Here is a 25,588-nt window from a genome sequence, read left to right as displayed (position 1 = left end):
TCTCACTGCACGTCGTTCTCATCTCTTCCACCATTCACTGACCTCTTGAATGTGTCCTCTCTTCAGCCTGGAACCCCTTCACACTTCATATTTCCATCTCCCCATTTTCAAAGCCTTTCTGAAATCACTTCTCCCGGGAGCCTTCCCCAATTAATTTATAATCCCACCCACCTAATTTGGTCCCAGTTGCTTGGGAAATCTAAGCACTTAAGTACTCACATCACCCCAGAACTCTTCTATACATGTCATATTCTATTACTTCCTCTCTATAATTCATTTATTATCTGTCCCCCCTGCAAGATTGTAAGATCCTTGAAGGCACGGATCATGTCTACTAACCGCCTATACTCAGCCAAGCACTTGATACAGGTCTCTGCACCAAGTGCTCAGTAATACTGTTTTTTGATTGATTCCTCTTCTCCCTCTTTTTTAGACTGTGAGTCCCTCGTAGGAGAGGAACGGAGTCTGATCTCGGGGGCAATCAATGGGTCATTCCTTTATTTTGCTCTTTCCAAGTAATTAGTATGCTGGGCTGCAACAAATTAACTCTGAAAATATGATGCTGCTATTACTACTACTACTATTATTTTTTTTCCACCTCTACCACTATATTAAACTTTAGAGACTTCAGTTTTCTGGTAACAACCCAGCCTTCCCTGTTTCCTCTCACTCCTCAGCTCAACTGACCTCCTACTCCACTCCACCTCACCCACTCATCTCTCACTGAATTAAGACACATGGTGCATACTTTCTGATACCTGCAATCCATCATAGTAACTGTCTCCCCTGCTCGATTTTACGTTGGTTGAGGGCAGGGATCATGCCTTCCAATTTTATTGTACCCTCCCAAGCATGTAGTACAGTCCTCTTACACACAGATGCTGAATACATAAGTATGATTAATTATATATGGGAAAGAAGGGATGGTGAGGGAAAAAGCATATTCCACAGGTATGGGAGAGGATAAAAAATATCTCCCTTATATATTCTAGATGTGCCTTGGCCACTTCTCTAGATATCTCTATATCAGTCAGTACCATTCTTCTGAGACACTGTCAAGTAACTATCATGAGGCCGATGTGCCGATAACTTAAAGTGAATAAAACCTGATGTTAAAATCTCATCTATTCTTATTAGAGCTAAAATATTGTCTGAAGAGACTAAGTTGGATTCCAGGACCTTGTGAGCAATAAAGTCTTATATTTTCTAAGGAAATAACTTTATTCCATCAGCCATAATAATAATAATAATAATGTTGGTATTTGTTAAGCGCTTACTATGTGCCGAGCACTGTTCTAAGCGCTGGGGTAGACACAGGGGAATCAGGTTGTCCCACGTGGGGCTCACAGTCTTCATCCCCACTTTACAGATGAGGGAACTGAGGCACTGAGAAGTGAAGTGACTTGCCCACAGTCACACAGCTGACAAATGGCCTAGCCGGGATTCGAACCCATGACCTCTGACTCCAAGGCCCGTGCTCTTTCCACTGAGCCACGCTCCTTCCCATTGTTCTCCAAAGACACTGACATATTTTGCTATGGACAACTTTGTTTCCATTATGGAAAATTTAGACAATTTCTGAAATGTGACATAAATGCTTCATTTCTGCAACCGGGCAAGAGTTAATATAGATGCGGCCAGAGTGGCTACTCTCGCTTCTTAAGAATATTTGCCCATCTGGATCAGTGGAACACAACATGATGATCATTTTCATGTTGCTAGAAATAGGGGGGCAACTCTGAAATAAAGACGCAAAATTAGATGCTCTTTCTCCAGGTCAGAATGAACAGAAAATTGGCTCAGAATGATCAGTGGAGTTTTTAATAGACATTAATGGGGTCCTAAAGGAGGATGAGAGAGCTATTGGGGAGAGCAAATAAGTGGGAAAAAACAAGATCGATGAGCAGTAAAGATTTAATTTTCTCCTCACATTTCTTTTTAATCTGAATAAAGCTTTTCTACCTAAACATATTCTCTCAAAGACAAACATTTCACATCTCCAGTGAAGTTGTAAACAATAACAATTACACTGAATCCAGGAAGATTACTCTTGGATTTACAGTAGCTGAAAACATAAAAAAGAAGTCCAGGCTGAAAACCAGTATTAAAGGGAGACTTTGCATGTGTTTCTAACAAAGGTGAATTTATATCGTGGCTCAATGGAAAGAGCACGGGATTGGGAGTCAGAGGTCATGGGTTCGAATTCCGGCTCTGCCACTTGTCAGCTGTGTGACTGTGGGCAAGTCACTTCACTTCTCTGTGCCTCAGTTACCTCATCTGTTAAATGGGGATGAAGACTGTGACCCTCATGTGGGACAACCTAATTACCCTGTATACCCCAGTGCTTAGAACAGTGCTCTGCACATAGTAAGCGCTTAACAAATACCAACATTATTATTATATCAGAGAGTGTGGCAAAGGAATGGGTCTGCAATTATAATAATGTGGTATTTGTTGAGTGCTTACTATGTGCCAAGCACTGTACTGACTACTGAGGTCTTGTTTTGTCTTATGCCTTCGAGTCATCTTCGACCCACAGTGAAGCCATGGACACATCTCTCCCAAAATGCCCCACCTCCATCTGCAACTGTTCCGGTAGTGTATCCATAGAGTTTTCTTGGGAAAAATCCAGAAGTGGTTTATGTTGCCTTCTTCCACTTGGTAAACTTGAATCTCCACCCCTCAACTCTCTCCCGGGCCACTGCGACCCAGCACAGGGGAGTTTTGACTTGTAGCAGATTGCCTTCCACTCGTTAGCCACTGCCCAAGCTAGGAATGGAACGGGTAAGCCTCTGTTTGACTCTCCCTCCCATAGTTGAAACTGGTAGAGTATTGGAAACTCTCCAGGAGCAACCCTGAAAGGGGGAATACAGAGTTAGATACCAGACAATCAGATAGGACACAATCTCTGTCCCACAGGAAGTTCACAGTCTAAGTTGGAGAGAGAACGGGTATTCCATCCCCATTTTACAGATGAAGAATTGTGGCATTCTCACTTTCCTTCTCTCTTTATCCCTACATTGATATGTGGGGACTCAACAGCCATGTGAATGTGCCTGATGACTGGCTGTCTGCTCCCTCTCCCTCTCACTCCTCAGCTCCTCTGAACTCCTGCTCCACCGTTCTTTGCCCACTCAACAACTTTGACAGACACTTGATCTCATCATCTCTAATAACTGGAAAAACTCTACTGTCACCAAATCTGAAATCCCTCTATCTGATCGCAACCTCCTCACCTTCCTTCTATCCCACACACTCACTTTCCACAAATCTGTCCTGTTCCTTGAAAGAATCCCCCGATCTTTTAACCTCATTGAATTTTCTTGAGTTGTCATGCCACTTTCAATCTCCATACCCAAATTACATTTCCTTGAGGCACAAACTGACACCCTTAACAGCACTTTCTCTACTGAACTTAACTCACTCAAGCCTCTATCCCTTTGTCAGTCTCATATCACTAACCCACAGTATTGCCTCACCTCCACAGCACGCTTCCTTCATTACAGTGCATGAACTGCAGAGCACTGCAGGTGGAAATCCAGATATTACCTTCTCTGTGCCTCAGTTTCTTCATCTGTATATCAGGAATTAAATCCCACTCCCTCCTGCTATGACTGTAAACTCTACGTGGAATGGAATTTATGTCCAACCTGATCATCTTGACCCTCCCCCACCATTCAGTACAGTGCTTGGCACACAGTAAGTATTTAACAAATGTAACCATGATTATTATTATTACTGTTCAGGTCATCACTAAATCCTGTCAGTTCTACCTTCACAACATCACTGTAAGACCGTTAAAGGGCAGGGACTGTATCTGTTACCGATTTGTCATTCCAAGCTCTTGGTACAGTGCTCTGCACATAGTAAGCGCTCAGTAAATACTATTGAATAAATGAATCGCTAGAATCCTTCCTTTCCTCTCCATCCAAACTGCTAAAAATAATGATAATGATGACGGTATTTGTTAAACATTTACTATGTGCTAGGCAGTGTACTAAGTTCTGGACTGTATACAAGCAAACTGAATTAGACATAGTCCCTGGTCCATGTGGGGCTTACATTCTCAATCCCCATTGTATAGATAAGGTAACTGAGGGACAGAGAAATGAAGTGAGTTGCCCAAGGTCACACAGCAGACAAGTGGCAGAGTCTGGATTAGAACCATGAACATCTGACTTCCAGGCTCAACAATAATTGTGGCATTTCTTAAGTGCTTACTTTGTGACAGGTACTGTGCTAAGTGCTGAGGTGGATACAAGCAAATCGGGTTGAACACAGTCCCTGTCCCACATGGGGCTCACAGTCTCGATCCCTATTTTACAGATGAGGTAAGTGAGGCACAGAGAAGTGGACTTGTCCAAGGTCACACAGGAGACAAATGATGGAGTTGGGGTTAGTACCCATGACCTTCTGACTCCCAGACCTGTGCTCTATCCGGTACTCCATGATGCTATGACATTAATGCAAGCACTTATTCTATCCCACCTTGATCACTGTATCAGCCTCCTTGCTATCCTCCCTGCCTCCTGTTTCTCCCCAGTCCAGTCCATACTCCACTCTGCTCCCAGGATCATTTTCCATCCAAAACATTCACACCATGTTTCTCCACTCCTTATGAAACAGCAGTGGTTGCCCAACCACCTCCACATTTAACAAGAACTCCGCATCACTGGCTTTATAAGGCAGTCAATCACCTTGCTCTGTCCTACCTCACCTTACTACTCTCCTAGTACAAGCCGGCCCACATACTTTGTTCATCTAATGCCTACCTTGTCATTATACCTCAATCTTGTCTATCTGGCTGTCGAACTCTAGCCCACATTCTGTCTCTGGATTGGAATGCCCTCCCTCCTCAAATCAGACAGATAATTTCTCTTCCCCATTTCAAGGCCTTATTGAAGCCACATCTCCTCCAAGAAAACTCTCCTGACTAAGCCCTCCTCTCCACTTCTCCCACTCCTTTCTGCTCACCCTCACTTGCTTCCTTCATTCATCTTCCCGCTTATCACCTCATTAATGTTTCTGGTATTCATTTATTTATTTATTTATTTACGTATCTATGTATTTTAATGTCTGTCTCCTCCTTCAGACTGTGAGATTGTTATGGGCAGGGAATGTTTGTTGTTGTATTGTACTCTCCCAAGCCCTTAGGATAGTGCTTTGCACAGACCAAGCATTCAATAAATACGATTGAATGAATGAGTGAATTAATTCACTCTGCTGCATTGATAATCTTTCTATAAAAACATTCAGTCCATGTTTTCCCACTCCCCAAGAATCTCCACTGGTTCCCCATTCACCTTCACATCAAACAGAAACTCCTTACCACTGGCTTTAAAGCACTCAATCACCTTGCCCTTTTCCTATCATTAATTTCCTTCTTCAACCCAGCACACTCTCTTCTGTCCTGTAACACCAACCTATTCTCTGTAATTCATTCTCATTCATCTCACTGCCAACCCCTTTCTCATGTCTTTCCTCTAGCCTGGAATTTCCTCCCTCTTCATATCTGACAGACCACCACTCTCTCCACCTTTAAAACCTTATTAAAATCCCAGCTCCTCCAAGAGGCCTATTCCAACTCAGCCCCCATTTCCCCTAATCCCTCTCCCTTCTGCATCACTCTTGCACTTGGATTTGTACCCTTTCTTCACCCTATTTGCAGCTCCACAGCATTTATGTACATATCCAAAATCTATTATAAGGTTTGTCTCCTCCTCTAGACTGTTAACTCCTTGTGGGCAGGGAACATGTCCACCATATCTCTTATATCATAGTCTTCCAAGATCATAGTACAGTGCTCTGCACCCCATAAATTCTCAATAAATCAGGTCGATTGATTGATTGAGACACAGATAATTTAAGTGACTTTCTCAAGGTCACGCAACACAGACTTTTTTTAATCGTATTTATTAAGAGCTACTATGAGCCAGGCACCTAGGTTCTTTGACTCCCAGGCCTGTGAGCTTTCCACTGGGCCATTCTGCTTTAAGGCTGTGTTTATTTAATAGATGCCTGAAACACCCTGTCCTATTGTGTGTTTAGTTTCCCACACACATACAATCCTGATATATTCACATATATGTACTCACAAACACACTTCCCCCTTCTCCCTAACTCTTTCTTTTCTATCTTTCCAGAAACAGAAACAAGGTTGCTTTTACAAACATACAGACACAGTGACACCCAGGTACACCCCCTAAAACAGCTGAAACCGCCATGACTCAAGTTACTTAACTCACAGGAATTTACAGTAAATAATGAACAATTCTTCCCTTAGAACTCTGTGTAAATGCTATGAAGTCATGAGCCTTTTCACAATAAAAAATCTGCTTCACCAGACCACATCCCTCTTTCCTCTTTCAAAGGCCCATTAAAAACTTATCTCGGCACAGAGCTTGCCCTACTTGAGCCCTGCTGCTTCCTTAGTTACATATCAGCCATTCAGACCACAACAGCATTGAATTTACCATCTGATTCTTAGTTTGTGACTCATCTTGAGAGTATCTAGCCCTCCACCATTGCATAAAACAGATTCACCTTACCAAATTCCTTACCATTGACTTTAATGCACTCAATCAGCTCCTACACAACCTACCTTATTAGCCACTTTTTATGGTACTTGTTACGGAACTTAAGTGCTTACTATATGCCAAGCACTGTTGTAAGCACTGGGATAGATACAAGTTAATCTTGGTGAACAGAGTCACTGTCCTACAAGGGGTTGACACTATTAATCCCCATTTTACTGATGAGGTAATTGAGGCACAGAGAAGCTAATGGCTTTCCCAAGGTCACAGAGCAGTCAGGTGGAGGAACTGGGATTAGAACTCAGGTCCTTCTGACTCCCAGGATTATGCTCTGTCCATAAACCATGCTGTTTCTCCAACCAGTGGAGGCCCAGGATTTTACACTTGGGACTTGGGGGAACAGTGGTGTCCCAGATCCATGAAGAGTGTTTTGGAGGGGGGCAAGTCTGTCCAGGAGAACTTCACCCACAAAACCCCACCCTATTTTCCAGACTGTGGAACAAGTCTTGTGCTGAAAGACTGATTTTTTTTATTTGTTAAGTGCTTACTGTGTGTCAAGCACTGTTCTAAGCACTGAGAACTGTTCTATGCCTTGAGCCCTCCATGAGGAAACCAAATATCTTAAGAAAAAATGGTGGAGAATTATGGCTGAGAGTTGCCTTGCTACTACAACATAGTCTGAATGCTTTGGTCCTCTAAAGCCAACCTACTCACTGTAATAAGCACTGGGGAAGGCATATGATCTTCAGGTTGCAGACAGTCCCTGTACTATTCAGGGATTCGCAGTTCATATGGGATGGAGAACAGGTATATATTTTGCATTTTACAGATGAGGAACCTGAAGCCCAGAAAAGTTTTGAGACTTGCCCAAGATCACGAAGCAGGAAAGTGAAAGGGCAAGAATTAGGACCTAGGTTCTCTGACTGCCAGGCCTATGGTCTTTCCACTAGAATACAATATAGAAAAATCAATAATCTAAAAAAAAAAAATTCTTACTATGCTTGACCTCAAAGATCACAGGTTCTACCGAAATCACCATGACCCTGCCATATTCTGGGACACCTAAGGAGATTCCTCTATCAGAAAAAATAGACATTCAATCCTCCTAGAATTCTTCTAGAAAATAGAGTCAAACATATACAATTCCTTCAAAACAAATACTTGTTGGCAAACTACTCATTTTTTGATTGAGTCAGAGAATGTTGAGAGAGATCATCATCTAGAATACTACCCTAAATTTTAGATTGAAATAGAAGAATGTTATTTTTTGCCATAAAAGTAGCGTATCTTATTAAGTAGTAAGAAGATGACTACAATTCTGTTCATTCTTATCAGAATCAATCATTGGTATTTATGATGCTCTTACCATTCACAGAGTACTGTATTAAGTTCTTGGGAATGTACAATACAACAGATTTAGTTGAAATAATCTCTACCCATGAGGAGTCCACAGGAGACAGACATCAAGATAGATTAGGGATAGGGGAAATAGAAGAGTATAAGAATATTTAAATTCTTATTTAAATGGGGTGTTGGAGTGGTATCAAAGTGCTTAAGAGGTACAAAAGCCAAGTTAATCATCAATGCTGAGGGTGGAGTGCCTTCCATTCTTTTAAGGAAAGCAGAGTTTAGACAAATCAGAGGGCCTTATGTTGAAAAAACAAAGATGATTGGAGAACTGGAAGCTCCTATTAATAGAAAAGCAAACAGTAAATGCTATTTGCAAAGGGTATCTTGTCTTTTCAAATCTCTTTCGATAAAAAGAATGTAATGGTGCCTACTGGAATCCACCCGCTTGCATCCTTTCATTTCTCTCTGCCAAGTATTAAGGAATATTGTAGTACTGAGCAACTATTTGAAATGTGGAAGAACTCAGTAGGGAAAATATGTAGAAAAATCCAAGTAGCCACCCTATTGACATAATGGAACGAGGAATGATTCAGCAAGTTTATTTACCAGGAATACCGAGGACGGATATGAGCAAAATAATTTTAAACATTAAAAGAATCTTTGGGGAGAAAACTGTCCCAGGTAGATGGTGAAAGTAACTATTCAGAGTAAAAAATCTTCCTAAGGAACATTTCGGAATTAGAATCAGGGAATTATCTTTCTGGATCTAGGATGTTTTCCAGTTCTCACTTCGATAGTCATCAAATGTGATTTTTTAATTATTTATTTAATGAAGAATTGCCAGCACTGCACTACGCTATTACCACAAAAAAGATAAGTTAATGGAGCAAACTAAATTATGATTCACCTAAAACAAAGTATTGCATTAAAGACTAGAAAAATATAGCTGACAAGTCTAATGGTAACAGAACCAGATTAAAAAGTAAGATGAATAACAGGTCTTAAAGATGTGGGACTGTGTGATTACAATGAGAGTATGGCCACATCACTCCCAGCTGTAGTATATTTTGAATTGCAGACATGATTTGTTACATCATTTCCCAGGAAGCCCATTTGTTGCTATCAATGGAAAATGTCTAGAGAAGTGAATATAACTTGATATACTGCAACCAGCACTAAAGTCTTGTGCTGGCAAACCTATCCCTTGTCTCCAATAATTATACACCATTAATGGAGGCTGCTTTCTAGGATCTCAGTCAATAGGAACAAGTCAATTAAAGGTCTTTTACATTGGCATAGACTGCTAATGTATTGTCAGATGTTTCAGAATCCTGGCATCAAATTAGATAAATGAGCACTTAAAAAAAAAAAAAAAAAAAAAACCTGCCAGAGCGCTAACGGTTTCCTTGGGCATCCAAATTTAAACCAATTTCAAGCCTGTTTGGTGACATGAGGGAGACGCTCAAGATGGAGGTTAAAGAGTTCATCAAAAGTTTCAGTACCATTAAAAATTTCTATGGCAGCAAAATTACTGGACTATAAGCTCATGGTGAGCAGAGAATGTGCCTACCAACACTGTTCTATTGTCCTCTCCCATCTGCTTAGTACAGCCCTGGGGTATGTATAAATTATCAGGTGGGACACAATCTCTGTCCCGCATGAGGCTCGCAGATTGGGGAACTGCTGTGCAGCTGCTAAACACTCTATTCAGATTTCCAAAGTTCTATCCAATTGTTCAAAGAATCAACAACCTGGATCATTTACGTGTTGAGGGCTTTCATTTAGAGATCCTGAAGTTTAGTCGGACCTGAGCTTAGCTACTATTAATGGGCTACCCCTGAGCCACTTATTTCCTCTCAGTCTCCCTTTGATCTTAGTTTACACTCTACCACTCCCAAGGTTCCCAATTAACCCGTGACCAGTAGTACCCTCATCCTCTCTGTACAATGTTACTGAGTGAGAAAAGTCTGTCCATGTATAAATTGTCAAGGCCTTGGCTGATGACCCAGTAGCTTGGAATCGGTTTGGTGTCAGGTTGTGAATGGAAAATTGAAAGGCAGAGAAAGACAAGAAGACAAACAAGAATAATAGGGGACGAGTGCATTTGTGTGTGTATGTTTGGGTGTGAGACCTTATGAAAAACACTTCATTTTGTCTCAGGTAGAAATTTGGGGGCACAGAAATCTCAGTCATCACCTAACATCCCATTTTGACTGCTACAGCAGTAAGAAAGAAAAATATGTCTGAGAAATCTCTTACACTTCTCTGAGAACAGTGGTCTTGGAAATTTCAGATCTTGGAAACAGCCAAACTTCTATCAGACTGTCAATTTCCTGAGGGTAGGTATCATGTTTACCAACTGTATTGCACTCTCCCAGGTGCTTAGCACACAATGTGTAAGCATAAGCGTTTTTTTATAGTTATAAAGAATACAATTTCATCGATCAGACAATGATATTTATTGAGTACTCATTGTGTGTAGAGCATATACTCAGCTCTTGGAAGAGTAGAATACAACAGAGTTTATAGACATATTCCCTGCCCACATGTAGTTTTCAGTCTAAAGGAGGAGCTTATATAGTTTAGTGGCATAGTTTAGGAAGCACAGACTGGGAATCAGGAGTTGCAGGTTCTTATCCCATCTCTGCCCCTGACCTGCAAGAGCACCACGGGCAATAATAACTGTGGAATTTGCTAACCACTTACTCTCTGTCATGCACTGGGAAATATATAAGATAATCAGGTCAGACACAATCCCTGACCCACAAAGGGCTCCCAATTTACATAGGAGGTAGAACTGGAATTGCACCTGCATTTTACAGATGAGGAAACTGAGGCATAGAGACATTACACGACTTATCCAAGGTCATGCAGTAGACAGTCGAGGACCCAGGATTAGAACCCTGATCCTCTGACTCCCAGATCTGGGCTCTTTTCACTCGGCCACACTGTTCCTCTGGGCAAGTCACTTGTGTCTCTGGGACTTAGTTTCCTCAACTGTAAAGTGTGCAACTGATAATGGGTTTTCCTATCTCTTAAACTGTGAGCTCTGTTGGAGGACAGGAGCAGCATCCTTAATGATAATGTGGAATCAAACTTTATTTATTATGCATTATTTATTCATAGTAATGTCTGTCTCCCCATCTATATTGTAAATTCACTATGGGCAGGGAACAGGTCTGCTAATTCTCTTGACTGTACTCTTCCCAGTGCTTAGAACAGTGCTCCGTAAATAGTAAGCACTCAGTACATAACACTGATTGCATCTAACTTTAGCACAGCACTTGACATCTATTAAGCACCTAATACCTGCCAGTACTCTTATTAGGTCAATTCTCATCCTGAATCCAAGCACAAAATAGATGAAGAAAAGCTGGATCCTTTAATTCCCTCTCTGCCTTTACCTTCCTAGCTCAAGGGAATCAAGCACAGTTTTCCCCGACAATAGTTTCATGGACCATACAGTGGCTAATCTGCTTATTTACTTGTTTGCTTTAGATAACTTTAAGTAGAGAGGAGTTTTTACTCAGCAGGTTTGCTTTAGCTCTTCATTCTGAATCTGTAGGCTATTCCCAACTCCTTCCCTCCTCTTTCCTCGCTGCTCAGGTCTCTGGGCAGAGGAGGAAATAGTGTGATATTTGGGTGATACAGGACCAAAGTCACAAATTGTCTCAGTGATAGTCTAAAAATAAAAAGATGCTGAAGAACAATGCAATAAACTAAGAGCATGTTCACTGGGAGGAAACAGAGATGTGCTTGAAAACAGGTGGTAAGGATATGGAATTCATTAACCAGGAAAGCGCTGGCTTGGCAGATATCAAAAGATGTCAAGGAGGAGTTCACATAAAATGCACAGATAAGAGATCTGTCATATGTTAACCGTGGGAAAATGCCTGGATGCCAATAGTTTACAAAATTCTCTAGGAGGTCACATATAAAATAGGTCAAACAATTACCAGGCCTCTCTTGCTCTTCATTCAGTAAGCACTCAGTAAATACAGTCGCATGAATATTCTCGGAGACAGACTGAGGAGATGGATGGACCACCCGGATTCGACCCAGCATGGCTTATTTATATTTATAATTTCTTAAAAACACTTCCTTCTTTTGCACATTTAGGTGGCCCCCAGCTGTCAACCTCAACCTCAGAAAGAACACTGAAATACTATGGTCTTGGAACAAAGGTTTAGGCATTCCAAGTGTAAGTTGCTTGTGGGCAGGGATGTGTCACTTTTTTGCCTTGTACTTCCAGAGTGTTTAATGTGGTGTATTCCACCCAGTAAATCCCCAAGTTCTATTCCTACTTACCTTATGAAATTAGCTTATGAAATGAAGAATGAGTCCATAGAAGAACCTAAATGATGGCACTCAATGACACTATTCCTCTCCACACAAACCGCTACAATCTGATCCAATCACTTATCTTAGCCCAACTTGACTACTGTATCTGCATCCTTTGCTGAACCTCCCTTCCTTTTATCTCTCCCTACCTCCAGTCAATGCTTTCACTCTGCTGCCAGGATCGTGTTTACTAAAAAAAAAAAAAAAAATTCAGTCCACATCTCCCCATTCCTCAAGAACCTCCAGTGGTTGCCCAATCCACCTAAGCATCAACAGAAACTCCTTATCATCAGCTTTAAAGGACTCAAGTAGGCTCTCCCCTCGCTACCTTACATCACTATAGCCAGTGTGCACATTTCACTTCTCTAGCATCAGCTTGCTCACTATACCCAGGTCCTATCTCATTCATTCATTCATTCAATCATATTTATTGAGTGCTTACTGTGTGCAGAACACTGTACTAAGCACTTGGAAAGTATAATTCGGCAACAGAGACAATCCCTACCAACAATGGATCACAGGCTAGATGGGGGAGACAGAACATCAGAACAAAACAAATAGGCATCAGTAGCATCAAAATAGATAAATAGGAATTATAGATATGATACAAATCATTAATAAAATAGAATAATATGTACAAATATACACAAGTGCTGTGGAGTGGGGAAGTGGAGTAGAGCACGGAAGGAGTAGGGATGATGGGGAGGGGGAGAAGGAGAAGAGGGAAAATGGGGGCTCAGTCTGGGAAAGGTCCCCTGGAAGGATAGTGAGGTTCCTCAATAGGGGCTTTGAGTGAGGAGGAAGCAGAAGCTTAGTCTGGTTGGATGTGAAGGAAGGGAGGGCATTCGCCAGCGCAGAGGTAGGACATGGCCAGGGGTCATACCAAGCGGGGACAGGTGAGAATGAGCCCCAGCGAGAAGGTTTAGTGGTGAGAGGTGTGTGGACGGGCAGTTTAAAGGAGAGAAGGGGAGGGTGAGGTGGAGGGGAACAAGGTGATTGGAGCGCTTTGAAGCCAATATGTTAAGGAGGTAATTTGCTTCATGCGAAGGTTGATAGGCAACCACTGGAGATTTTTGAGGAGGGGAGTGACATGCCCAGGATCATTTCTGTAGAAAGATAGATCTGGGCAGCAGAGTGAAGTATAGCGACTGAAGTGGGGAGAGAAGGAGGATGGGAGATCAGACAGGAGGCTGATGCAGTAATGCCAGTTTGGGATAAATGACAGATTTGTTACCAACAAGGTAGCGGTTTGGATGGAGAGGGAAAGGCAAATCTTGGAGCCCTTTCCCACATCCACCCTCTCACCTGGAACTCCCTCCTCCTCCTCCATATTTACCACACAACCAGCCTCCCCACATTCAAAGCCTTATTAAGGTCATATATCCTCCAAGAGGGCATCCCCAATTAAGACTTTTTTCATCAGCTCCCTCTTCCTTCTGCATCATCTATGAACTTGGGCAAGTTGGACACTTGGCATTCACCCCACTATCAGGCCCACAGGACTTATGTCCATATCTGTTATTTATTGATTATATACTAATGCTGTCTCTCCCTTTAGACACTATGTGCAGCAAATGTGTTGTACTGTATTTCTCCAAAGTGTTCAGTACATTGCTTTGCACACTGTAAGTGCTCAATAAATAACACTGATGCATTAATTGAAGAAAGCAATTTTAGAACCTCAGTTTATAGCCTAGTAGAGAAGAAATAATCATAAGGTCAAGGATTTCATTCTTTGTATGATCTGGTTAACCATAAACCAGTCATTTTCCCTCAATGAAATTTAGTATTCTTGTTTTTTTGGCTGGGGTGTAGGTAGGGAACTCGAACATTTTATCTGTTGAGAAAATATTACAGAAAAAGTAACCAGCCTGCAGCAAATTGCAATAGGAAAATGCTTTGGGAATGATATATTAACTCTTTCAGGAGGCCTTAAACTTTCCAGCAAGGAATGTTGATGTGATTCAAAGCTTCTACCTTTGCCTTTCCACTTCTACTGCCCCAAAGTTGGTTACAAAGGCAAGTACACTGGGAATGAAAAATGATTTTCAAGCATGATTTTTAAATGTCTTTTTTTAATTTGAGAGAAGCCTCCCAAAATATCACTAGCTGATGAGTTATTTATGGCTCCTTCAATTGTTACCAATGAAGATAATCAGAACAGAATGGGAAGTGAGAGAAAAAGCCAGATGTGGGCTCAGATGCAGCTTAGGAAACAGGAATGCATGTTTTCTGAAAATATTGGGAGGAAAAAACTATTAGGTTTTTTAACAGCTTCAGTAACAATATTGAACATTTAGAAAAGCTCCAAAATACTCTAAAAATGTTCATAAATAAATCATTGCAATATACTCTGGAGAAGCGGGGTGAGCTACTGGAAAGATCCTAGCCCTGGGATTCAGGGGATTTGGGTACCAATTCTGATTCTACTACTTGCCTGATGGTGACCTTGGGCAAGTCATTTACCTTTTCTGTACTTCAGTTTCCTCATCTGTGAAAGGGGGATTCACTACCTGTTCTCCTTCCTTGTGGGACAGGGACCATGTCCAACCTGATGCCTGTCTACTCTATTGATGACTGTCTTCTTCTTTTGTTGCCTGTCTCCCCCCTTCTAGATTGTGAGCCCGTTGTTGGGTAGGGATTGTCTCTATCTGTTGCCAAATTGTACTTTCCAAGAGCTTAGTACAGTGCTCTTCACACAGTAAGTGCTCAGTAAATGACTTATTCATGTTATTCCTGTTCTTTATGTCTACCAGTAATTGAGTATTGGCTTTTCTGTCACATCCCCTGCCTTTGATTTTAGGCAGGTAACTCAAACCTTTGCTCATCTGCAGAAAGTGATTTGGCTATACAGATTTTGAACCCTTTGAAGACAGGGGTCATGTCTTTTATTAATATTTTCTTTTCCACCAAGTATTTGGAACAATAATAGAGTAGGAGTGGAATAAGCACTATTGATGAGTATAATAATAATAATGGTATTTGGTAAATCCATTGTCTGCTGTGTGACCCTGGGCAAGTCACTTTACTTCTCTGTGATTCAATTACCTCATCTGTAAAAATGGGGATTAAAAAATGTGAGGCCCACGTGCGACAATCTGAATACCCTGTGTCTACCCCAGCGCTTAGAACAGTGTTGGGCATATAGTAAGCACTTTACAAATACCATAATAATAATAATAATTATTATTATTAAATACGATTGAGTGAATGAATTAATTGGTTGCTTAAGGTGTGCAAAGTACTTTACTAACCGCTTTGGAGAGTACAATATAACAGTAAACAGGCACATTCCCTGACCACAATGAGCTTACAGTCTAGAGGGGGAGACAGACATTAAATAAATTACAGATACATAATTGCCGTGGGATTGTATGGTGGGGGACTGAATGAAGGGAGCAAGTCAGGATGACACAGAGGGGAGAGGGAGAAGAGAAAATGAGGGCTTAGTCAGGGAAGGCCTCTTGGAGGAGATATGCATTCAATAAGGCTTTGAAGGAGGAGAGAGTAATTGTCCAAACTGATAACTGTTAAGCTCTTACTATGTGCCAGGCACTGACTTAAGCACTGGAGTGGATACAAGCAAATCAGGCTGGACACAGTCCCTGTCCCGCTTGAGGCTCACAGTCTTAATCCCCCTTTTACAGATGAGGTACCTGAAACACAGAGAAGTAAAGTGACTTGCCCAAGGCTACACAGCAGATGAGGTGGAGCTGGATTTAAAACCCATGACCTTCTGATTCCCAGGGCCGGGCTGTATCCACTATGCCATGCTGCTTCCCTCCTACCTCAGTGCTTGGTCTGGAGCTTGGCATAAAATCAGGATTTACCAAATACCATTATTATTATTATTATTATTATACTCATCAATAGTGCTTATTCCACTCCTACTCTATTATTGTTCTAAATACTTGTCGGAAAAGAAAATATTAATAAAAGACATGACCCCTGTCTTCAAAGGGTTCAAAATCTGTATAGCCAAATCACTTTCTGCAGATGCGCAAAGGTTTGAGTTACCTGCCTAAAATCAAAGGCAGGGAATGTGACAGAAAAGCCAATACTCAATTACTGGTAGACATAAAGAACAGGAATAACATGAATAACTGAAATCATCTATAAACTACTGACCGCTTTTAACAATCAGATAGTTGTCATTTAGTGAGCATCTGCTGAGAGCTTTTACTAAACACTTGGTAGTGTCAAACAGAAAGAAGACACATCAAATTAATAATAATAATAATAATAATAATAATAATTTTGGTTTTTGTTATACTCACTAACCATTCAACTAGGTGCTGGGGTAGATACAAGACATTCAGATTAGATATTTTGTTTGTCCTATGTGGGGCTTCTCAGTCTATGAAGGAACATAGAGTTGACTTCAATGAGTTTACAATCTATTCAGGGTGACTAATAGAAACCAAATGCTTAAAGATAGCGGGAGCAAAGGAAGGACAAGGCAAAACAGATATGGCTATCCTGAATAAACAATAGAATGCACAACTGAATATCCATATGCGCATTAATACAGAGGATGGGTAGTTTGGGGCAAGACACAAGATAGCGGGAGCAAAGGAAGGACAAGGCAAAACAGATATGGCTATCCTGAATAAACAATAGAATGCACAACTGAATATCCATATGCACATTAATACAGAGGATGGGTAGTTTGGGGCAAGACACAACTTCTTTGTGCCTCAGTTACCACATCTGTAAAATGGAGATTAAGACTGTGAGTCTCATGTGGGACAGGGACTGTTTCCAATCCAATTGCTTGTATCCCTCCTAGAATTTAGTACAGTGCCTGGCATATAATAAGTGCTTAACAAATACCATTATCATTATTATTATTATTATTATTATGTGATTTGCCCAAAGTCATACAGCAGACAAGCCCCAGAGCCAGGATTCCCAGATCCTTCTGACTCCCAGGCCTAGTGGAAGGTCCTCTTGACTGTCTTCCTTTTACTTCTTTACTTCTTTTACCTTACATGGATAACAAATATTTGGCCAATATGTTGGGTAGCCCAAATCTTGAAAATATTGACTACATAAAGAAAATTTTGCCATTAGATGTGTTGCCACCTGTCCATCAGGCAAGGATATTTTCACTAATATTTGTTCAAGTCCTTAAAGACATTAGAAAAGGATCAAGTGGAAAATAACACCTAGGAGAAAAAGTAATCAAACTCCAGCTTCTCCCTTCTCCTTGGTGAAGTTTTTATTTGGTTGTGTCATTAACAAATTGAATTTGCAAGGTTGCTGCTATGGCAGGTTAGGATGTTTAAAGATACATTTCAGAGGTACATTTAAGTGTCCCATACCACAGGTTTTCTCTTTGTATTGGACAGAACACTGTTAGGGGATTAGAGAACATTTTTCAGACAACACATGTTGGTCCATATAGCAAGGTTTTCTCTGTGTATTTTGGATAGGACATTGTTGGGGGACTGGAGAATTATTTTTCTGACAGTGCATGTCAATAAGGAAAGAATTCTAAGCAATGTTGGGATTTCCTTCTGCACAATAGAGACCCATATGCAATCATCTAGTTAGAACAGTGAATGTTTTTCACGGGGTGGCCTGTAAATGAAAGCCCACAGATAAACAGATGAATGAAATATGTAGAAGAAGAAAAATACACATATTTTCCCAAGGGAGTTGAGGGAAAAGGGAATGAGGAAACCATTCAATCAATGAATTGAATTTAATATTAATAAGTGCTTACTGTGGGTGGAGCACTGTATTAAATGCTGGGGAGAGTACAATACAATACACTTGGGACACACATTTCTGGCCCTTGACGAGCTTACAGTCTAGAAGAAGAGATAGACATTAACATACATAAATTAAATCAAGTACAAAGGTACACATAGGTGCTATGGGGATGAGGGAGGGTGGATCAAGGGTGCAGGTCCAAGTTCAGGGGCAATGGAGAAGTGAGTGGGAATGAAGATAGAAAGAGGGTTTAGTAGGAAGGACTCTTGGGAAGGAGTATTTAATAAAGCTTCGAAGATGGGGAGCGTCCTTCAGATATGAAGAGGGAGGGCATATTTCAGGCCAGAAGGCAGGGACTCGTGGGCAAGAGGGTCAGTGACAAGGATAGATGGGCGTAGAAAGGACACGAGTATAAATAGTATTAGAAAGAGTGTAGTGTGGTAAGGGAGTTGAAGTTGGAGCGGGCAACTGATTCAGTGCATTTAAAGTCCTATGATAGGAGTTTCTGTTTGATGCAGAGGTGGATGGACAAACCACTGGAGGTGGTTGTTGAGGAGTGAGGGAAACATGGATTGAATATTTCTGGTAGAAAAATGATCTGGACAGGCAGAAGTGAGTATGTGCCCTCCTTTTTGCCTGTCTCCGCTGCTGGCCAGTGGCCCACATCTTGGTGGACAAGAGCACAGGCCTTGGCAGTCAGAGGTCATGGGTTCTAATCCTGGCTTCTGCCTCTTGTTAGCTGTGGTGACCTTGGGGCAAGTCATTTCACTTCTCTATGCCTCTCAGTTACCTCATCTGTAAAATGGAGATGAAGATTGTGAGCCCCACATGGGAAACCCGATTACCTTGTACCTACCACAGCGCTTAGAACAGTGCTTGGCACATTGTAAGCGCTGAACAAATACCCACATTGTTGTCTAAAGAGATATGAAAGGGTATCGGTGGGAATATAAGGAGTTCTGTTTTAGACATTAAATTTAAGGTGTTTGGTGGACATCCAGGGAGAGATATTCTGATGGCCGAAGAAAATCTGTGACAGCAGAGGAGAAAGATCAGGGCTGGAGATGTAGATTTGGGAACATCATTCTCATAGAGATGGTAGTTGAAGACAAAGGAGCATGATTTATTCAAGAGACTAGGTGTAGATGGAGAATAGGAAAGGACACAGAACTGAGTCTTGAGGGATCCCCACATTTAGGGGGTGGGAGAAAGAGGATGAGCTCGTGAAGGAGATTGAGAATGAATGGCCAGAGAGACAAGTTAAGAATCAGGAGAGGACAGTGTCAGTGAAGGTCTGGTCAACAGGGTGGAGGGCAGCTGAGAAATTGAGGAGAAATAGGACGGAGTAGAGGCCATTTTTTTGGCAAGAAGGAGATCATTAGGGACGCTTGAAAGGGTAGTTTCAGTGGAGTGAAGGAGATGGAAACCAAATTTTTAAAGGGGGAGTCAAGGAGAGAATTGGAAGACAGGAAATGGAGATAGTTGTATACACTCCAACTCGCTCAAGGAATTTGGAGAAGAATGGTAAGAGGAAAATGGGGCAATAACTGGAGGCAGCCATGGGATCAAGGGATGGCTTATATAGAGTTTCAAGATCAAGGTATCCCATGATATCCAGGGCAGCTCCCCTGGGCAACCCTAGCAGGTATAGGGCCTAGAACCTCCGGACTAGAAAGTTCCTACCCTCTTTCTGCACAGAAGTGGGATGGGTGGTTTGCCCACAGGGATCCCACTTCTGTGCACTCAATCACCTTGTCCCTTCCTACCTTACCTCCCTAATTCTTACTCTAATCCAGCCCATCCACTTCCTTCCTCTAACGACAAACCTACTCACCATACCTTCATCTCATCTACTTTGCCAATCAATCAATCAATCAAATGTATTTACTGAGCACTCACTGTGTGCAGAGAACTGAACTAAGAGCTAGGGAGAGTATAACAGTTCCTGGCACATGGTTAAGCACTTAACAAATAGCATAATTATTATTAGAGAAGCAACACGGCACAAAGGATAGAATATGGGCCTGGGAGTCAGAAAGTCATGGATTCTAATCCCAGTTCTGCCACTTGTCTGCTGAGTGTCCTTGGGTAAGTCACTTCAGTTCTCTTTGCCTCAATTACCTCCTCTGTAAAATGGCGATTGAAGCTGTGAGCTCCACGTGGGACAGGGACTGTGCCAACTCAATTTGCTTATCCTCACCAGTGTTTAGTACAGTGCCTAGCACATAGTAAGCACTTAACGAAAACTATCATTATCACTGTCATTAAGTCGAAGCTCGAGCACTTAATACAAAGGACCATACTTTGAGCATGAACATTAGTTACTCCAACCTGAGGAAAGCTCCCTATTGGCAAAAATCCATATGCCACAGATGGTGCAATTAAGGTGAGCGAGTTCGACCTGCTGGAAGGACACATTCATTTTTTTCTAGGCAACAAAGGGAGTATTTCATGAATAAATGCTGAAGTGCACAAACTGACACATTGTTTCCTGAAATGCCTAAGCTGTGCATAGGGAATAGAGAGGTTGGTATCCAAACAAGAGCTGAATGGGGGAGGAAACTGTAAGCAAGGAGGGCAGAGGAAATATTTCAAGGACACCATAAAACAAAGCTGCAGACAATGCTGCCTCCCAACTGAAAATTGCCAAAGATAGACCAACCAATATGGCGCAATGCTCTCAAGAAAAGAACAGCTCTTTTTGAGCAAAATCTACTTAGGGAATGAAAGAACTGGCCACAAAAGAGTAAACAACGCCAGGAATTGTAAACGTCGAACATGACAACACAACAAGGGACAGCTTCTTTTATGTGTTCAAAAATAGAGTCTGGACTGTAAATCTCATATTGGTATTTTCCGTCACATATGCGTTCACTGGGGAGACAGAGAGAGTAGGAAAGGCTAAAGAAAAAACAGTGGAACATCATAACTGTTCAGTGCATAACACAATATGACTCTGTTCATTTTGATCTGAGGCACTCGAACCACTTAATACCCATCATTAAGCTTTCCTAGAGTCAAGTGTGTTAACACACACTAAAGAGAAACTATAAACAAATAATTGTTGATTCACCCCTGTTGTCAATTGCTGAACAATTCTGGCTGAGTGAGCACCAACAATTAACGCACTAGTTAATGCTCTTTAAGAGGTGGTGTGTAGAAAGCATCCACAGTGAGGAAATAGTCCCCTTCAACCTAAGAATAAATACAGACGATCCCCTCGTGCTTGCTTTGTCCTACTCCTTCCCGTATTCTCCGTCAGGACACCACCTTCCTTTTTGGTCCAAGCAGTAGAAGCATCATTTTAATCACTTTAGCTCTCCATCTGGCCACTGGAAAGTGCAGTTCTAGAAGGACACATGCCTCACAGTAAAACACTTATTTTGTGCAGAACATCATACTGTTTCGGTAAGTACAATCTAATGGAGCTGTTGGTCACATTCCCTGCCTCCAAGGAGCTTACAGTCTAGAAGGGGAGCAAACATTAAAACAAATTACAGGTAGTGTGGCATTTGTTAAGCGTTTACTATATGCCTGGCATTCTACTAAGCGCTGATGTGGATACATGCATATCAGATTGGCATAGTCCCTGTCCCATGTGGAGCTTACAGTCTCAATCTCCATTTTACAGATGAGGTAACTGAGGCCCAGAGAAGTGAAAAGAGTTGCCCAAGGTCTCACAGCAGACAAGTTGGGGAGCCGGCATTAGAACCCATTACCTTCTGACTCCTATGTCCAAGCTGGTACATGAGTGCTGTGGGGCTGTGGGTAGGGTGAATAAAAGGTACAAAAACAAGTGCAAGGGTGATGCAGAAGCAGCATAGCTTAGTGGCAAAAGCACAAGCTGGGAGTTAGAGGTCACAGGTTCTAATCCCAGCTCCACCATTTGTCAGCTGTGTGACTCTGGTCAAGTCACTTAACTTCACTGTGCCTCAGTTACCTCATCTGTAAAATGGGGATTAAGACAGTGAGTCCTACATGGGACAACCTGCCCACTTGCAGCCAGAATTCCTTAGGCAGCACTTGCTGCCTAGAATTCCTTAACTCCAATTTTCTCCTGGACCCCCTCCAATCTGGCTTCCATCCTCTCCACTCTACCGAGACTGCTCTCTCTAAGGTCACCCATGACCTCCTTCTTGCCAAATCCAATTGCTCCTACTCTATCCTAATCCACCTTGACCTTTCAGCTGCCTTTGACACTGTCGAAGTTCTCCTTCTCCTCCACACTTTATCTCACCTTGGCTTCACGGACTCCGTCCTCTCCTGGTTCTCCTCTTATCTTTCTGGCTGTTCATTCTCAGTCTCCCTCGCAGGCTCCTCCTCCCCCTCCCCCCACCATCCTCTAACTGTTGGAGTTACTCAAGGGTCAGTTCATGGCCCTCTTCTGTTTTCCATCTACATTCACTCCCTCAGTGAACTCATTCGCTTTCACGGCTTCAACTATCATCTCTATGCAGGTGAAACACAAATCTACATCTCTGCCCCTGTCCTCTCCCCCTCCCTTCAGGCTCGTATCTCCTCCTGCCTCCAGGACGTCTCTACCTGGATGTCTGCCTGCTACCTAAAACTCCACATGTCCAAAACTGAACTCCTTATCTTCCCTCCCAAGCCCTGTCCTCTTCCTGACTTTCCTATCACTGTGGACGGTACGACCATCCTTCTTGTCTCTCAAGTCTGCAACCTTGGTGTCATCCTTGACTCGGCTCTCTCATTCACCCCACACATCCAATCCATCACCAAGACCTGCCAGTCTCACCTTTATAATATCGCCAAGATCCACCCGTTCCTTTCCACTCAAACAGCTATCTTACTGGTACAGGCTCTCATAATATCCCGGCTGGGTTATTGTGTCAGCCTGCTCTCTAATCTCCCTTCCTCCTGTCTCTCCCCACTCCAGTCTATTCTTCATTCAACTGCCTGGCTCATCTTCCTGCAGAAATGTTCTGGGCATGTCACTCCCCTTCTTAAAAACCTCCAGTGGTTGCCTATCAACCTCCGTACGAAACAAAAACTTCTCACTCTAGGCTTCAAGGATCTCCATCACCTTGTCCCCTCCTGCCTGTCCTCCCTTCTCTCTTTCTACTGCCCACCCCATAGGCTCCGCTCCTCTGCCACCCACCTCCTCACCGTCCCCCGTTCTTTCCTATCCCGCCATCGAACCCTGGCCCACGACCTCCCGCTGTCCTAAAATATCCTCCCTCCTCACCTCCGCCAAACTAATTCTCTTCCCCTCTTCAAAGTCCTACTGAGAGCTCACCTCCTCCAAGAGGCCTTCCCAGACTAAGCTTCCCCTTTTTCCTCTGCTGCCTCTCTGCCCCCCCTTCACCTCCCTTCAGCTAAGCCCCCTTTTCCCCCCCTTTCCCTTCCCCTCCCCTCAGCACTGTGCTTGTCCGCTCATTTGTCTATATTTTTATTAACATATTTATTTTGTTAATGAGATGTACATCCCCTTGATTCTATTTATTGCTATTATTTTTGTCTTTCTCCCCCGATTAGACTGTAAGCCCATCAATGGGCAGGGATTGTCTCTATCTGTTGCCGAATTGTACATTCCAAGCGCTTAGTACAGTGCTCTGCACAAAGTAAGTATTCAATAAATACTATTGAATGAACAATCTGATTACCTTGTATCTACCCCTGTGCTTAGAACAGTGCTTGGCACATAGTAAGCACTTAACAAAAACCAGCATTATTATTATTATTATAATCATGAGGGACTAGGGAAAATGAGACCTTAGCCGGGAAGGCCTCTTGTAGGACACATCATTTTAATAAGGCTCTGAAGGAGGGGAGAGTGATCATCTGTAGGATATGTAGGAACTATGACGTTTGATTAATGTTGCTCATGTTGACAGTATCATCCATTTTGGGAGCACAGAAATCCAAACTGATGCTGTTTAGATTGCGCAGAGGCAAAATCATTCCTCTTTGTAAAGTGTATATTATACATGTGTCATACACAAACCCTTTCTGAATCTGTGCCCTTTAAGCACTTAATTGATTGATTGATTCATTCAATTGTATTTATTGAGTGCTTACTTTGTGCAGAGTACTGTACTAAGCACTTGGAAAATATAATTCAACAACAAATAGAGACAATGCCTGCCCACAGTGGGCTCTAGAAGGGAGTAGACAGGTATAAAAACAAGTAAACAGGCATCAATAGCATCAATATAAATAAATAGAATTACAGATATATACACATCATTAATAAAAAAATAGAATGATAAATATGTACATATATACACAAGTGCTGTGGGGTGTGGAGGGAGGTAGACCAGAAGGAGCGAGTCGGGGTGATGGGGAGGGGAGGAGGAGCAGAGGAAAAGGGGGGCTTGGTCTGGGATAGTCACTTGATATTCACCCCCACCACTCAGCCCCACAGCACTTATGAACATATCTATAATTAATTCATTCATTTGAAGTCTGTCTCCCCTACTGGACTGTAGGCTTATTATGGGCAGGGAATGTGTCTGCCTCGTCTGTTGTTCTATAATTTCCCAAGTGCTTAGTACAGTGTTCAGCATGTGGTAAGTGCTCAATAAATAGAATTGCTATACTTAAAAAAAATCGAAGGTAAAATGTTAAGTGCCTTGGAAATATTAATCATAATGATGATACACTCTTACTTCCCAATACAGAACAATAAAGCAGGTCAAAAATGGAATTTTTCCCCATCAAGAGCCCCTAGAATGAATGATTCTTGTTTTATTGTAACCATGCCTGAAAGAGTGGGAAGTGATTTGCGATTTATTGCAGAGCTTTGAGCCTGTCTCTTGTAAAATCTTATTTTCCTTCTCCTTGAAAAAACATCCTTCCATAGCCCCTATGCAAATAAACGTACTCAGAACTGTTAAAACCTTTCTTAGAAGATCAGGTATATTGGGTTTGGACTGGTAAGACACTTCTCGAGACAACATGCTCCTTGTGGGCAGAGAGAGTCTCCAACTTCTGTACACTCTTAAGTGCTTAGTACAATACTCTGCACACAGTAAGCACTCAACAAATACCACTGATTCACCAATTAGTCTTGACCAAGCACTAAAAGCTAACTCCTCCCCATACTAGAAGGGATAAAATATTTCTTTCATTCATTTATTCACTTGATCATGGTTACTGAGTACTTACTATGAGCAGAGACTGTATTAAATACTTGGGAGAGTAGAATACAACAATAAACAGTGAGATTCCCCGCCCACGATGGGTTTGCAGGCTAGAGGCAGGGTGGGAGAAAAACATCAATACAAATAAATAAAATTACAATTATGGACATAAGTGCTGTGGGGAGGGGAGGGGGTAAGAGCAAAGGGAACAGATCAGGGTGACACAGAAGGGAGTGGGAGATGAGGAAAGATGGGCTTAGTTTGGGAAGGCCTCTTGGAGGAGATATGCCTTTAATAAGGTTATGATGGTGGGGAGAGCAATTGTCTGTCGGATCTTAAGAGGGAGGGCATTCCAGGCAAGAGGCAGATGTGGGCTAGGGGTCGGTGGCGAGATAGGCACAACTGAGGCACAAGCTTAGCACAAGAGGAGCGAAGTGTGCTGGCTGGTTGTAGAAGGAGAGAGGCGAGGTGAAGTAGGCGGGGTCAAGGTGTGTAGTGCTTTAAAACCAATGGTGAGGACCTTTTGTTTGATACGGAGGTGGC

General features: G+C 42.1%; 1 protein-coding gene and 1 non-coding gene across 2 annotated transcripts in view; both read right to left on the bottom strand.

Annotated features, from left to right (window-relative positions):
• The window catches only part of CNTNAP5 (contactin associated protein family member 5), a 746,584-nt gene that overhangs the window by 155,557 nt on the left and 565,439 nt on the right, over positions 1-25,588 (bottom strand). The gene's annotated exons all lie outside the window — the stretch shown is intronic.
• LOC114817419 lies at positions 2,728-2,865 on the bottom strand. The gene has a single exon (XR_003765278.1). It is a non-coding gene; the product is annotated as a small nucleolar RNA SNORA7 (small nucleolar RNA).

Source organism: Ornithorhynchus anatinus, chromosome 1 (genome assembly GCF_004115215.2).
Source record: "Ornithorhynchus anatinus isolate Pmale09 chromosome 1, mOrnAna1.pri.v4, whole genome shotgun sequence".
NCBI lineage: Eukaryota > Metazoa > Chordata > Mammalia > Monotremata > Ornithorhynchidae > Ornithorhynchus > Ornithorhynchus anatinus.
Note: the sequence above shows the minus strand (reverse complement) of the source record. Positions and strands in the feature narration are given on the sequence as shown.